This window comes from Callorhinus ursinus, unplaced genomic scaffold, assembly GCF_003265705.2.
Source record: "Callorhinus ursinus isolate GAN/ISIS: 27379988/994484 unplaced genomic scaffold, GSC_fseal_2.0 scaffold4, whole genome shotgun sequence".
Classification (NCBI taxonomy): domain Eukaryota; kingdom Metazoa; phylum Chordata; class Mammalia; order Carnivora; family Otariidae; genus Callorhinus; species Callorhinus ursinus.
The window spans coordinates 36188683-36203672 of NW_027397066.1; the positions used below are offsets into that span (position 1 = coordinate 36188683).

Sequence of the window (14990 nt, forward strand, 5' to 3'; positions counted from 1 at the left end):
ATTTACAAGCTGTATTTACTTCCCTCCAGAATTCTAAAGTTTTAGGAAATTCTTATTAATTGTGATGACTAAAGTTGACTGTTCTGTGGAAAATTGCTCTTCCTTGTCTAGGATATAGTTGAAAGAAAAGAGCAATACTGGGGCACCCAGTGGCTCTGTTGGTTAAGCAACCGACTCTTGGTTTCTGCTCATGTTGTCATCCCAAGGTGGTGAGATCGAGCCCCGTGTCAGTCTCCTTGCTCAGTGCTAAGTCTGCTTGAGGGTCTCTCTCTTCCTCTCCCTTTGCTCCTCCCCCCATAAATAAATAACTAAATAAACAAAAAATATAAATAGGAAAGAAAAAGAGCAGTTTTTCCTTCCTCTATAAATAGGACACCTTTACTTATGGGAAGAGCAACATGTGCAGAGAGATAAGACAGAAGTCTGGCTTGGCAAGAAAGTGAAAAAGAACTGATATTTTTCCACATGGAATATTTTTTTCTTAAATACTATGAACATATTTGGGCCAAACAATGGCTCTACAAGTCACATTTTAAGAATATGGAAAACTGTTCATAACTGTGGATAATACTTTTATTAAAATTGATTATTTACTAGCTGAAATTAGTTTTTACATTTTTTCCTCCTCTACCAAAGTGTTCAGTTCCTCTTTCTGAATTATGATGTATATTCAAACAATACAAATCCTTTTTTTTCTTTTTTGATATGTAGCTTGGAAAGGATCACCAAAAAAATATACGATAATCTCAAAAGATGTCAGAGCTTTAGATACAAAGAAATAACTGAATTTAGAACTGGTAAATAAATAATTAAGAAGAATACATTTGGAAAATGCCTTTTATATAAACTTTGTATATATATATATATATACATATATATATATATATAAATTCATGTGGATGTAAAAAAAATCATTGTGAATAATAGCTTGCGGTAGCGATGGGCTTGTCTGTCTTTTATATAAATTTTTCTTCTTCTCCTATTTTTATTGATAAGCCTTTGTTCTCCTGGATACAAAACTGAGTTTAGAACTCTGTCTGAGCTCATCACCATCAATCTGTCTCCCGCAGTATATGGTTCAGAGAAGTGTACATACTCAACCAGGGACCCTTAGAGGCCTTGTGTGTTATGTATCTATGATCCTGGAGAAAAAATGCCGTCCATCTTTCACTAGCATTCCTAACCTGAAATCTTGTAAAATAGAGTGAGCATAGGACTTAACTCTAGTCACATTAAATAAGCACATCTCCAGTCTGAGAAACCTAAGACCAACCCACTGAGAACAGCAGAGAAGAGATGAATGGAGACATAGAAATCACTTACAAGCCTATATGAGGGCTGGGATCAAGAAGGGACTGAAGGCAGTAATTTGTTCTCATGTGGTAAGCAAATTCCCTTGGTTTGAGTTGGGTTTCTAATACTAAGATTCTCATTCAAGAAAAGAAAGTTGCGGCAACACTGCTAAGTTGGTGAACCAAATTGGTTGGTTACCAATTTATAAGAGACTTTGTTCCCCTATAAATCATTGTATCTTTAAATCAGGCATTTATTCATTCTGAACCGATCTCATAATCTATTAAAGAAATGTGATAAAATGATCTCATAATTTCCTTTTTTGTTCTAACAATCCCTATTTGGAGGCATATTTTATTTTCACATAAATATAGAACTCTAACTCTGAGAGAAGGTGGTAAAGAAACCATTTGCTGTCCCTATAGCACTGTTTTCCAGCCAGAGAAATCAATGAAGTAGGGTTGCCTTGTATGGATGTTGAAAAATTGCTTGTGACAGTCAACAATGCAATATAACTATACAACTGGCTCATTCATTCAATAACTTTTTATTGAAATATACTTGACATATAACATTGTATAAGTTTAAGATGTAAACCATGTTGATTTGATACACTTACATGTTGCAGTATGATTACTAACATAACATAAGCTATTACCTCTATCCCATCACATAATCATAATTATCATTTCTCTTTTCTGTGGTGAGAACAGTTAAGATCTACTCTTTTAGCAACTTCCAAGTACATAATACTGATTTGTTAACTATGATCACAATACTGTGCGTTAGATCCCCTGAACTTACTCATCTTCTCATTGCAAGTTTGTTTCATTTGGTTAACATCTCTATAATTTCCCCACCACCTAGCCCCTGGTAACCACCATTCTACTCCCTGTTTCTATGAGTGTGGCTCTTTTAGATTCCACATATAAGTGAGATCATAGAGCATGTGTTTTTCTCTATTTGACTTATCAAATTTAGCATAATGCCCTCAAGGTCCATCCATGTTTTCCCAAATGGCAGGCAGGATGTCCTTCTTTGTTATAGATATATATAGACATATATTCATGTGTTGACAGATACACACATACATTTATCTACTGATGGACTCTTAAGTTGTTTCCAAATCTTGGCTATTTTTAATAATGTTACAGTAAACATGGTAGTGCAGATATCTTTTCAATATCCTGTTTTCATTTCCTTTGGATATATACCTAGTAGTGATATTACTGAATTATATGGCTCTATATTTTTAATTTTTTCAGGAACCTCCACTCTTCTCCATAGTGACTAAACAAATTTACATTCCCAACAACAGTACACTAGGGTTTCTTTTCCTCCACATTCTTTTTTCTTGACGTAAGAAAATATTTTATTTTATTTTTATTAAGTTTTTAATTTTAATTTCATTTAGTTAACATACAGTGTTCCCAACACTTGTTATTTCTTGTCTTGTTTATGATGGACATTATAACAGGTGTAAAGTATTTTCTCATTGTAGTTTTGATTTGCATTTCCCTGATGATTAATAATGTTGACCATCTTTGCATGTACTTGTTGGCCATTTGGATATCTTATTTGAAAAATATCTATTCAGTTCCTCTGCCTATTTTTTTTTCTTAAAGGTTTTATTTATTTATTTGAGAGAGACAGGAGAGCAAACAGGGGGAAGAGCAGAGGGAAAGGGTCAAGTGGACTCTGTACTGAGCACAGAGCCCAATGCGGGGCTTAATCCCATGACCCTGAGATCATGACTTGAGCCAAAATCAAGAGTCAGATGCTTAACCAACTGAGCCACCCAGGTACCCGCCCCCCTGCCTATTTTTTAATTGGGTTTTGTTATTGAATTTTGTTATTAATGTATTTTGGATGTGAACCCTTATCCTATATATAGTTTGCAAATATTTCTCCATTCCATAGGTTGCCTTTTCATTTTGGTGATTATTTTCCTTTACTGTGCAGAAACTTTTTAGTTTGAGGTAATCCTACTTGTTGATTTTTTTTTTCTTTATTGCTTGTGCTTTTAGAGTTAATCAAAAAAACTTTTTGCCAAGACCAGTGTGAGGAAGCATTTCCCTTATGTTTTCTTTTAGGAGTTTTATGGTTTCAGGTCATGCCCTTAATCCATTTTGAATTACTTTTTTGGTGAGTGGTCAGTGAGACAGGGGTAAGATAGGAATCAATTTAAATTTTTCTGAATGTGGTGATCCAGTTTTGTTAATATTATTCAGTAAAGAAACCATTCTTTCTGCTTTGAGTACTCTTGGCTCCCTTGTCAAATATTATCCCCATATATGTGAGGGTTTATTTCTGGACTCTGTATTCTATTCTATTGGTCTATGTGTCTGTTCTTATGCCAGTCCCATACTGGTTTGATTACTATAGTTTTAAAGCATAGTTTGAAATCAGGGATCATGACAACTCTAGTGTTGTTACTTTCTCAAGTTTTGGCTATTGGGTTTTTTTTTTTCTTTTTTCTTTGGTTCCATAAAAATTTTAGAATTATTTGTTCTATTTCTGTGAAAAATCCTATTGGAATTTTGATAGGGATTGCATAGAATCTATAAATGGCTTTGGGTAGTATTGACATTTTGACAGTATTAATTCTTCCAATCCACAAACACATGCTATCTTTCCATCCATTTGTGTTTTCTTCACTTTCTTTCATCAAAACTTGTAGTTTTTGGATTTTCAATTCCTTGGTTAAATTTATTACTATCTCATTGATTTTTTATGCCATTATGAATGGGATTGTTTATTTCTTTTTTGTGTGTTGTGTTTATTTAATTATTATTATTATATAATGTATTATTTGTTTCAGGGGTACAAGACTGTGATTCATCAGTCTTACACAATACACAGTGCTAACCACAACACATACCCTCCCCAGTGTTTATTTCTTTTTCACATATTTCATCATTAGTGTATAGAAGTGTTACTGATTTCTATATGTTGAATTTACATACTGCAACTTTACTGATTAGTTACATTTTCCCATTGAGTCTTATGCCATCATGATGCTGACATCACCCTCCTCAATAACTATTCTTAAAACTACTTTAGTTAAAATTAATTATTTTAAAAATAATCACTATGAATCAGATCCATTCTAGTTATGGGAATGCAGCAATGACTAATGGAAACAATTCTTCCATAAAGCTTCATTCTGGTGAGATTTTTACAATTAATGTTCCATTTCAAGTTACATTACATTAACAAATAATGGGGTCCTTGGGTGGCCCGGTTAAGCCTCAGACTCAGTTTCAACTCAGGTCATGATCTTAGGGTCATAGGATCGAGCCCCACCTCCAGCCCCATGCTCAGCACAGAATCTGCTTAAGATTTTCGCTTTGTCGACAATAGTCAAACTGTGGAAAGAGCCAAGATGTCCATCAACAGATGAATGAATAAAGAAGATGTGGTATATATATACAATGGAATATTATTCAGCCATCAAGAAAAATGAAATCTTGCCATTTGTAACGACATGGATGGAACTAGAGGGTATTATGCTAAGCGAAATATGTCAATCAGAGAAAGACATGTATCATGTGATCTCACTGATATGAGGAATTCTTAATCTCAGGAGACAAACTGAGGATTGCTGGAGTGGTGGGGGGTGGGAGGGATGGGGTGGCTCGGGGATAGACATTGGGGAGGGTATGTGCTATGGTGAGCGCTGTGAATTGTGTAAGACTGATGAATCACAGACGTGTACCTCTGAAACAAATAATACATTATATGTTAAAAAAAAGGAGAGAGAGAGAGAGAAGATAGTAGGAAGGAAAAAATGAAGGGGGTGGAAATCGGAGAGGGAGACGAACCATGACAGACTACGGACTTTGAGAAACAAACTGAGGGTTCTAGAAGGGGGCTGGGGGATGGGCTAGCCTGGTGATGGGTATTAAAGAGGGCACGTATTGAATGGATCACTGGGTGTTACACACAAACAATGAATCATGGAACACTACATCATCAAAAACTAACGATGTAATGTATGGTGATTAACACAACATAATAAAATAAAATTTAAAAAAAATTCTCTCTTTGTCTCCCTCTGCCCCTCCCCCCACACTCTCTCTCCCTAAAATAAGTAAATCTTTAAAAAAACACAAAACATTACATTAACAAGTAAATTAAACAATTTCAAATTAATACAGAAAAACAAAGTTAACAAAGTTACAGACTTTGGGGATAGGATATAGAATGAAGGCCCCCATTTAGCTGATTGTTCAGTGAAAATTCTTCTTTAGAAGGAACATTTGATTTGACACCTGAAAAACATAATAAAGTAATCATGTGAGGATCTTGGAAAGAATAGAAGAAAGATTCCAGGAGTTTGATTGAAGAGGCATGCCAGACTTAGACAGACTACATAGCAATCATTAAGGAAATTAATTATTTATTCAAATTCCTGGTTCTTTACTCCTGAATATACTGATTGAATAAATCTGAAAAAGTGAGAATCGTGTACACTTCATTTCCACCCCCTAATTGTTTTTGGTGCATCTGCGAAGATAATCCAGAGGAAACTCTCAAAGTGGAGACTTCTTTCTTACACAGCTAAGATAGATCAATTGGGCAATTAGGGGGAAAAAGATGGGAGGATGAAAAAGCAGCACCACCTTCATATTACCTTTATTAAATAGAAATAATTAGAATCAATCATAAATGGAGCTGACTCAAGTCATTCTAAAATAAATATTGAAATTCTACCACTTTTCACATGTACCTGAGCACATAAAATATTTAGAAAATTCTATCTCAGCAAATTGAGAAAACACAGTCAATCTTAACTATCTTCCTTTACTTACAAAGATTTAGAGTGCTTTTGAGAGAAAGGAAAAAAGCTATAACTCATCATTCTAGATCAAGCCAGGACCATTAAAATGCCTGTCACCCTTAAGATAAAAACAAAGATGAGCACTAACTGCTTATGTAGCTGAGAAATGATTGGTAAGCAAATTGACAGTATATTTAGATACTTGGTATTTCAAAAGACAAAAATTTTTCTAGGAAAAAATATAAATACCTGTTTCCATTAATGGAACCAAGCACAATTATCTTAAATCCTTTCTGTCAGAATTTGAATCTTAACTGATAAAACAAACAATATAAATTTTATCCATGTCCTCTTGAGAAGGTACGTTAATTGCTTCATTTGTTAAGATTGATATGAATAGCATTTCTATTTCATATTCCTTCCAATGTGCACTTAAGTCCCACTGCATACACAAATATAACTAAAAGCTACAACGTGGGCTGGGTACCTGATGGATCTAGTATATTTCAATAAACCAGCCAATAAATGCCAAATCCAGATGAGGCATGGGCTGCATGGTATAGGAAAAAAAGCAAGATACATGAAACTGAAAGCCAACTTCTACTTCTGACACTCTCAATAACTAATTGTCAAGAAATCCCCAGTGGAAAATATATTTTGTACCTGGGGAGTTTTATGATCTCAAGAGTACAGGGGCTGTTCTACAAAGAGGGGTCAACGGCTACTATTGGAAAGAATGTAAAATGCATGCACTTTGGTATGAAGACTGCACCTTTGGAATAATTCAAAAGCCAAAGTCTATGAACCATTTGTCCAGGGTTCTTTAAGACCTCAGATCTCAGGCCCACTCCATGGAAATGCTACACTTTAAGAAGGCCACTTTATAAATAAACTTCAACCTAGAATGGTTAGTTAGTATGGAGGAAAATACAAAATTCTGAAGTAAAATGACCTGGTTTAGTGTCCTGCATAGGATCAGTTTCAAGAGCATGTGACCTTCAAACAGGGATCCATGCTCAGAAGGAGGCCTCAAACCTGGGGGTTAATGCTCTGCAGAAGTAATAATGAAATTCTCGATATTCTCTCTGAATTTATGTTTGTAAGTGAAGTCTGATGGAACAAGGGATCACGTATGCATTGGGGGCTTGCAGTCTTGGCTCACACATGTCCTGCCTCCCAGCCCCACCATCCCTCCTCGCCTCTCCTGGGTGGGTTCTTTGTCACTTGCCCCCATCTAGCAACTGCTGCCATCCTTCACCCATGAGGGGGAGGTGAGGAGCATATCTTGGCGCCAGTCCCGCACATATAGAGTAGGCAGGACATCGTACAAGTCTGCTATCTTCATCCCGTCAATATCCCCATGCTGGAGGGAGCATTACATCAAATGGAAAATTAAAAAAAAAACAACACACAAAATAAAACACACCATGACAGCTGAAGAGACAGACTGTCAAGGAAAGGAAAAATCTTTTTTCCTGATTTTTGAACAAGGGACCTTGAATTTTCATTTTCTGCTGGGCCCTCAAATTATGTAGCTGGCCCTGATCCCAGATCTACCACTTTACTAGCTGTATGATCCTTGGCAAATCACTTAATCACTCTAAGTTTGTTTCTTCCTCTGTAAACTGTGGGTTATGTTTTCTGTTACACAGTAGTGCCAACTGAAAAAGCCATTCTCTTGATAGGAAACAGTAGCAGGAGGAAACATAATGAGTTGCCTTTGAGCTGATTCATTCATGGTTCCTTCTGGTTGTAAATCACCTTAAACATACAGATCTATAGATCGTACAAATCTGTAGATTGTTCACTGGAACTACCGATTCTAGTTGTTTCACTGCCAAGTCAGAGGGGAAGATGTGTTTCTCAAAGATCAGGTTGGCACTTGAAAACCTTTTCTGTAGAATTAATTTCATAAATTTTAACCAGGTTCTATAGTACTCTTTAGTCCCGTCATTAAACTATAAAGGAGATTAAATAAGATAATGTTGCCCAGTTTAGAAAATCATTATTTTTAACATTATAATGTCATTATTATAGTCTCATAAGAAAATGTGTTATGTGTTTTAAAACACCCAAACATACCAAAATGAACTTTGATAATCCAGCCTGTTGGCATGCTGGTAGCAGACTGACCATAATGTGTTTTGAGAAGATTTCAGTAGTGGCTGTTAGGGATATACAAATTAAATAGTACTTTATTCACCCTCTAGCTCTCTTCTGCCCACATTTCTACTTAGAAATTCACAGGCTAGAGGGAGAGCTAGATCTAAGATACCATGAAGCCATGTACCATGCTTTCTCTCTTTCCCTTCAGCCATTTGTCCCTATATACATCTCTTTACCATCTCTGTAAATTCTCCAGTTAAATATTTTTTCCACCAGTTAAAATTTAAATGAACTAATGCCCATGTCGATTTCTAATTTAATGATGAAAAGGGAAGTAAACATGATATGAAAATATTCCAGAATTGTTGCAGTTTTCTATCCCTCCTTGTTACCAAGAAATATAGTACTTTCAACACTTAATCCTGAAGAAATATTTAGCCCAGGATACAGAAAGATTATCTTCCTATGTACTGTCAAAAGTAAGTACATATTGGAATCATGTTTCTAAGGACTAATTTTACCATGAAGCCAGAGCTATTAGAAGTACATCTTCCCTGCAAGTAGAATTTAAAATTTATAAGCATACCAGATATGTTGGACTTTATGGCATAGCGGCAACAAATACATAATTTAGTATTTGGGCTGATTCTTATTGCCCTACACACATCAATTATCCTCACTCCCAGCCTGTCTATTAGGTTGACAGCAGGTATTTTTTTTTTAATTTTTCTTTAAATTTTTTTATTGTTATGTTAACCACATACATTCCATCATTAGTTTTTGATGTAGTGTTCCATGATTCATTGTGCATAACACCCAGTGCTCTACGCAGAACATTCCCTCTTTAATACCCATCACCAGGCTAACCCATCCCCCCACCCCACCTCCAGAACCCTCAGTTTGTTTTTCAGAGTCCATCGTCTCTCATGGTTCGTCTCCCCCTCCGATTTCCCCCCCTTCATTCTTCCCCTCCTGCTATCTTCTTTTTTTTTCTTAACATATATTGCATTATATGTTTCAGAGGTACAAGTCTGTGATTCATCAGTCTTACACAATTCACAGCGCTCACCATCGCACATACCCTCCCCAATATCTATCCAATAGATATCTATCTATCCAATACCACCCCATCCCTTCCCATCCCACCCCCAATCTGTTTCCTGGGATTAAGAATTCCTCATATCAGTGAGGTCATATGATACATGTCTTTCTCTGATTGACTTATTTCACTCAGCATAACACCCTCCAGTTCCATCCACATGGTTGCAAATGGCAAGCTCTCATTCCTTTTGATGGCTGCATAATATTCCATTGTGTATATATACCACATCTTCTTTATCCGTTCATCTGTCGATGGACATCTTGGCTCTTTCCACAGTTTGGCTATTGTGGACATTGACAGCAGGTATTTAAATGCAGGTCTGTAGATACTTTTCCACTTTCTTATCACACAAAGGGCTACAGGTGTGTGGACTATATTGGGAAAATTAGCAACACATCTGACTGGGTAAGAATATTCTAACTTAAATGTTTTTTAAAGTTACAGAAGATTATATGATTTTTAAGAGGAAAAGGGAATTTTTGCAGCTCTCTCATGTACTGCAATCACTTCAAACTAAAATAATCGGATTATATATAGCAAAAAAATTGAAATTTTAACAGAAACTAATGCTGAATATGTGGTTGAAAGGAGGAAACTTGAAACTTACTTACAAGGGGAGACTCTAAGGGTCTTTAAGGCTTTTACTCCAAAAATATGAAGTGAGAAGACATGCATGGTTCACCAGGCTAAAAATAGACCCCATCTTGCAAATGGGGCTCTGTGTTAATTCTATGAGGCGCTATTCTTTTTTTTAATAAAAAAAAACTTTTTTAAAGATTTTATTTACTTTTTGACAGAGAGAGAGCAAGAGAGGGAACACAAGCTGGGGGGGGGGGGGGCTGTGGGTAGAAGGAGAAGCAGGCTCCCACTGAGCAGGGAGCCTGAGCCCCAGGACTCAGTCCCAGGACCCTGGAATCATGACCTGAGCCAAGGCAGACACTTAACAACTGAGCCACCCAGGCGCTCCAAAGGTGCTGTTCTGATATGCTAAGTCCATTTATGAATGTTTCATTTGTCACGTATTTCTATATTCAAAACTCACTGAAAATCTTACATTGAGAACGAAATAAATCATATCACTCAATATTCTGATCATTTTTTGACTCTGTAAACCCCTTCTTCAAACATTGTAACATGAATCATGACACATTTTGTCAGAGATTTGTTGAATGTCCCTTGATTCTACTTCCCTCTTTTCTTCCTTCAAAGATTCTTAAGGTTTTTTTCCCTACTTAGTTTCTTTTTCTCTAGTTTTTATTTTCTCCTATTAAAGAAAGTCACTTAATGCTCTTTTTAAAATTTAACCATATTTATGTTAAACTTCTTCAAATGAAGTCACAGAAATGTCCTGTGTCTTCATATAATGTCTACAATATATAATGTGCATATGAAATAACATAAAATCATATTTTGGATGTATGTATTCACATATGCACACACATATGCACACAAACACAAATACTCCTACTTCAACTCTTGTGAAACTAATGAAATTCTGTATGGTGATAGAGCTTAAATCTTTTTCTACATTTGAATTAGATAGAAGGCAATATGTAATGATTTATATTAATATAAAATTAATGTCCTGAGACTAAGATGACCTTCTAAAATTGTGTTATAAAGTTACCTAAGTTTAGAGCATTTAAAATGTACTGTATACCTTAAATAACATATATGAAGTGAATCCTACTCTCAGTTTGTTTTAAGAAATGTAATCATTAGCCCTAGCCCGTTTTCATTGTTAAGTACAACCTATTAAATATCCATCAATTCTGTTTGCACTGCACATCATACACTGAAAGCTAAACACGTGAATTCTGTCTTCTGTAATTTTACAAATTATATATATATATATACACACACACATATATATCTTTCATTATTAATCCATCTTAGAGGGATAAATCACACAAGTCACTGCAGTGCAGATACAAGAATTTGTCATGACAAAAACCCAAGTTAAAAATAAACTTAATACCCTGTAGTAACCTTCACACAAAAGCAATTTTGGTGATTATTGCCAATTTTGTTTTGTTGTTTTGTGAAATAGGTTTACCTCAGGTAGTGGTGATATGGTGTGGCTGAGAAAAGAATTACTGATGGGAATTTTAAGTGTGTTTCAGGAGAGGAGAATGGGAATTGTTTGATACTCATATAGCTCCTGTCATAGGAGGAAAATACAAAAGCTAGCATTTAGCAGTTATTGAAAATAATAAAAGATGTTCAGCACTTTCTCTTTCGAAGCATTGTTCTAAATGATATGTATTTATATCTATATCCATGTCCATATCTTTCTATCCAGTCATTGAAACCTCGGGGCTATTCTAGAAAAGTGTTCCAATTGTTGCCATTTAATAGTTGAGGATAGGGAAGCACACAAAAGGTAAGTAACTTGTTTGTGTCCCTCCTGATAAATGGAATTTGATTCATGATTCTAAGTCAGAACATAGATTGTTAACATTACAGCTTAGAGGACTGTTAAACCTCACACACACACACACACACACACACACACGCCACACACACACACACACACAGCTTATTTATATTCCTGTGAATTTATTTTATGACTTTGTAACTCTATCTCTCTCCCTTACTCACAGACCCCACCCTTTCTCTCTCTTTAAAGTACATTAGTTTTGTTTCTCCACAGAGTTTCTCTACACACTGGGAAACATGGGCACAGATAGTTTGACAACTTCATGGTTTCTTCCACGAGTAGACTGGCTTCTTTTCTTAGTTCCCAGTTTTATAACCCGAGAGAAGACCAATGATTGCTTTCTGATAACTATACACCTCAACCCCAGTCAATGGTGGCCAAAGAGGAGATCATGTGAGTAGTTAACAGTTCCTCCTTGAGTGGCTAGAAAAGAAAAAGGAGCAGCCCCCAAATTAAGAGGGAGGTGTGAGGACAAGAAAAGGGAGGTAATGCTGGTCAGACAGAAACTAAATAAATACAATAAAAATAATCCACACACTACAAAATAATAGATGGAAGGAAGCTAGGTGAACCTTATTTTTTTTTTTGCTTGTTTGTTTAAAAAGAACAGGAATGGATTTTTATGTTAATCAAGATGATAAATCACTACTATTATGGACCATTAACAACAATTTAGACATACCTTTTGTTAATTCTAGTCGACAGATTGTCTGGATGGTCTAATTGTTAATAATGTTATTCTGCATTATATTATATGCTGGCATTGTACAAGTAGTTCTAATACTTATGAAGATACATGTTGCATAAAATAAATCAACAGTGGGTCCAGTAGTGATAGGATCACCATTTCACTTTATTCCCACAGAAATCTGCCCCTCGGGTGAACAGTAGGTGAAGTTTGCCTTCCTCGGCACCCTCTTCTACTCACACATACGAACGTATGTATGGCATATATATGTCCAGTAAGTTAGGGATTTCCTAGTTATGGCCCTGTCATGTTTATGCCCAAGTTTTCATTTTTCTTCCATTTAATTGGTTAAGGATAACATAAGATGCCAAAACAAAATTATAATTAAAATAAATTTGTAAATGAAGTTCTAAACATCTAGGCTCCTTCCATTAATAGCCCATGTGATCTCTTACCGGAAAATATGTCCCTATGTATCTGTTATTCAAGTTCAAAGTCTACTTCTAATAAAGAATTTTAATGAAAGAGACATTATTTTGTTTATTTGTTTGATTGTTCATTTGTTTGGTTAAAACTTTTAATACCTCAAAGATAAATTTTTTGAGAGAGACCTCACAGACTTCCAGTGATGGGGAGGGGTTGGCAGGAAAATGACCCCGGATGCTAGCTGCATTATTCAGTCTGACCCTGAGGATACTACAGAAGAAAACACCATGAAGGGTACACAACCAAAAGACAGTAGCATTTTAAAACATGGACTTCTTTCATCTAAAGGACAAGATGTCAATAATTGTAAACAATATGTAAGAAAATGTGAATATGACTGTGTGTCTTATAAGTAAGGTAATCACACCAAAAATTTAATTTGACAGTATTATTTTTAAGACAGAAGAGGAAATTTTAATCTAACCAGTGGAAGGAAAGATAAAACTAAAATAGATTTTTAATAATATACTAAGAAGAAATGAAATAAGACAGAAGAACTATCCCAATATAATGTATTTGCAATATATGTAAGTGGATTAAATTCACTTAATCAAAACATGGAGTCTCAGATTAGAAGAAAACTTTTAAAACCATATACAACAATGTGTGTTATAAAAGATATATAAAATGGTGAAGAAAGGATGAAAATAAAGGAGCAGAAAAAAGATATACCAGGCCATTTTGAAGCATAAGAAAGAGCAAGTAAGACTTTCACATAACATCAAATAAAATTTAAGGCAAAAGTACCATAAAATATAAAAATATTATATACTTGTAAAAGATTATCAAGCTTAATAGAGTGTGATGATTATAACTATATGCACATAATAATAGAGCTTCGAAAATAAATAGAGCAACAACTTACAGAACCATAGGGAGAAATGGATAAATCAACACTGGTACTTAGATTTTTCAAGTGTATTCCTCTCAGAAGCTGAAAGATACATAGAAAAAAATACTAAACAAAATTATACCAGACTTTTAAATCACAATTAATAAACTCACATACATAATATCTTTTATCTGTCTGAAGGTACACATATAAACTTTATAGTTGATTAACAGAGAACTCCAAGTACAGGTATAACGTAAGAAGAAATCAGTGATAATCTAGTCCAAAAAGGAAACTTCATGAATTCTAAAGTTTTAGCAGAACACAGACTTTGCATTCTAACCCTCTATAATTAAACTTGAAATAAAAAAAAGTAACTGCATACTTTGAAAGCTAATCAATAAGTAAACTTTATACTGAATAAGAAATCAAAAGGAAAATTATAACACTCAGGAATGTATTAAAATAAAAATACTCAAATTAACTGTATAGAATATAGCTAAAGTAATCCTTAAAGGTATATTTGTAGCTTTGAACATATTTATCAGAAAAAAATGAAATAACTGAAAACAAATGAATATTCAATTCAAGAAGACAGTTATAGAGCAACAGAGAAAGCCAGAAGATTAAAAAAGGAAGGAAATAATAAATGCGAATAGAAATTAATGGTATGTATTTTTACATGAGGATGAAAAGGCAAATCTTTGGAAAAATCAATAACAGAAAATCTCCTAGGGTGGAATAAAAAATAAGAGGGGAGATAATAATAAAGCAAAATGAAAATAAGGAAATAAGACAGATAATATTAGAAGACTTAAGAAACAACATATCAATACTACATGTCAATGAATTTTAAAACATTGATCAGAGGAATGAACTGCTGAAACCAGTATAAAATGCCAAATTAAAAAAAAATGGGAATCTTGAACAGACCAATGTTCTTAGATAAATTCAAATACTAGAAAAGCAAAAGAACAAGAAAAAAACATGTATTTCATAAAGTTGCATACATATTAAGGCAAATTTGTTATATACTAAAGTGGGATAGAGAAAATAGGAGTAAAGAAGACCAGGAAGAAAGAACAAAATCATGCAATAATGCATTGCAGTGCAACACCAAGAGAAATACAGCAATAAAGATTCAAGACTGTTGAATCTTAGATCTGTATCTCTGAAGCAAATAATACATTATATGTTAAAAAAGAAAAAAAGAAGAAGAAGAAGATAGCAGGAGGGGAAGAATGAAGGGGGGGAAATCGG

General features: G+C 34.6%; 1 long non-coding RNA gene across 1 annotated transcript; it reads right to left on the bottom strand.

Annotated features, from left to right (window-relative positions):
* Positions 1 to 5417: 5417 nt before the first annotated feature.
* On the bottom strand, positions 5418 to 13834 carry LOC141372451 (uncharacterized). Its single transcript, XR_012377706.1, has 2 exons — positions 13764 to 13834; positions 5418 to 5567 (listed from the first exon to the last, which is right to left on the bottom strand). It is a non-coding gene; the product is annotated as an uncharacterized lncRNA (long non-coding RNA).
* Positions 13835 to 14990: the final 1156 nt, after the last annotated feature.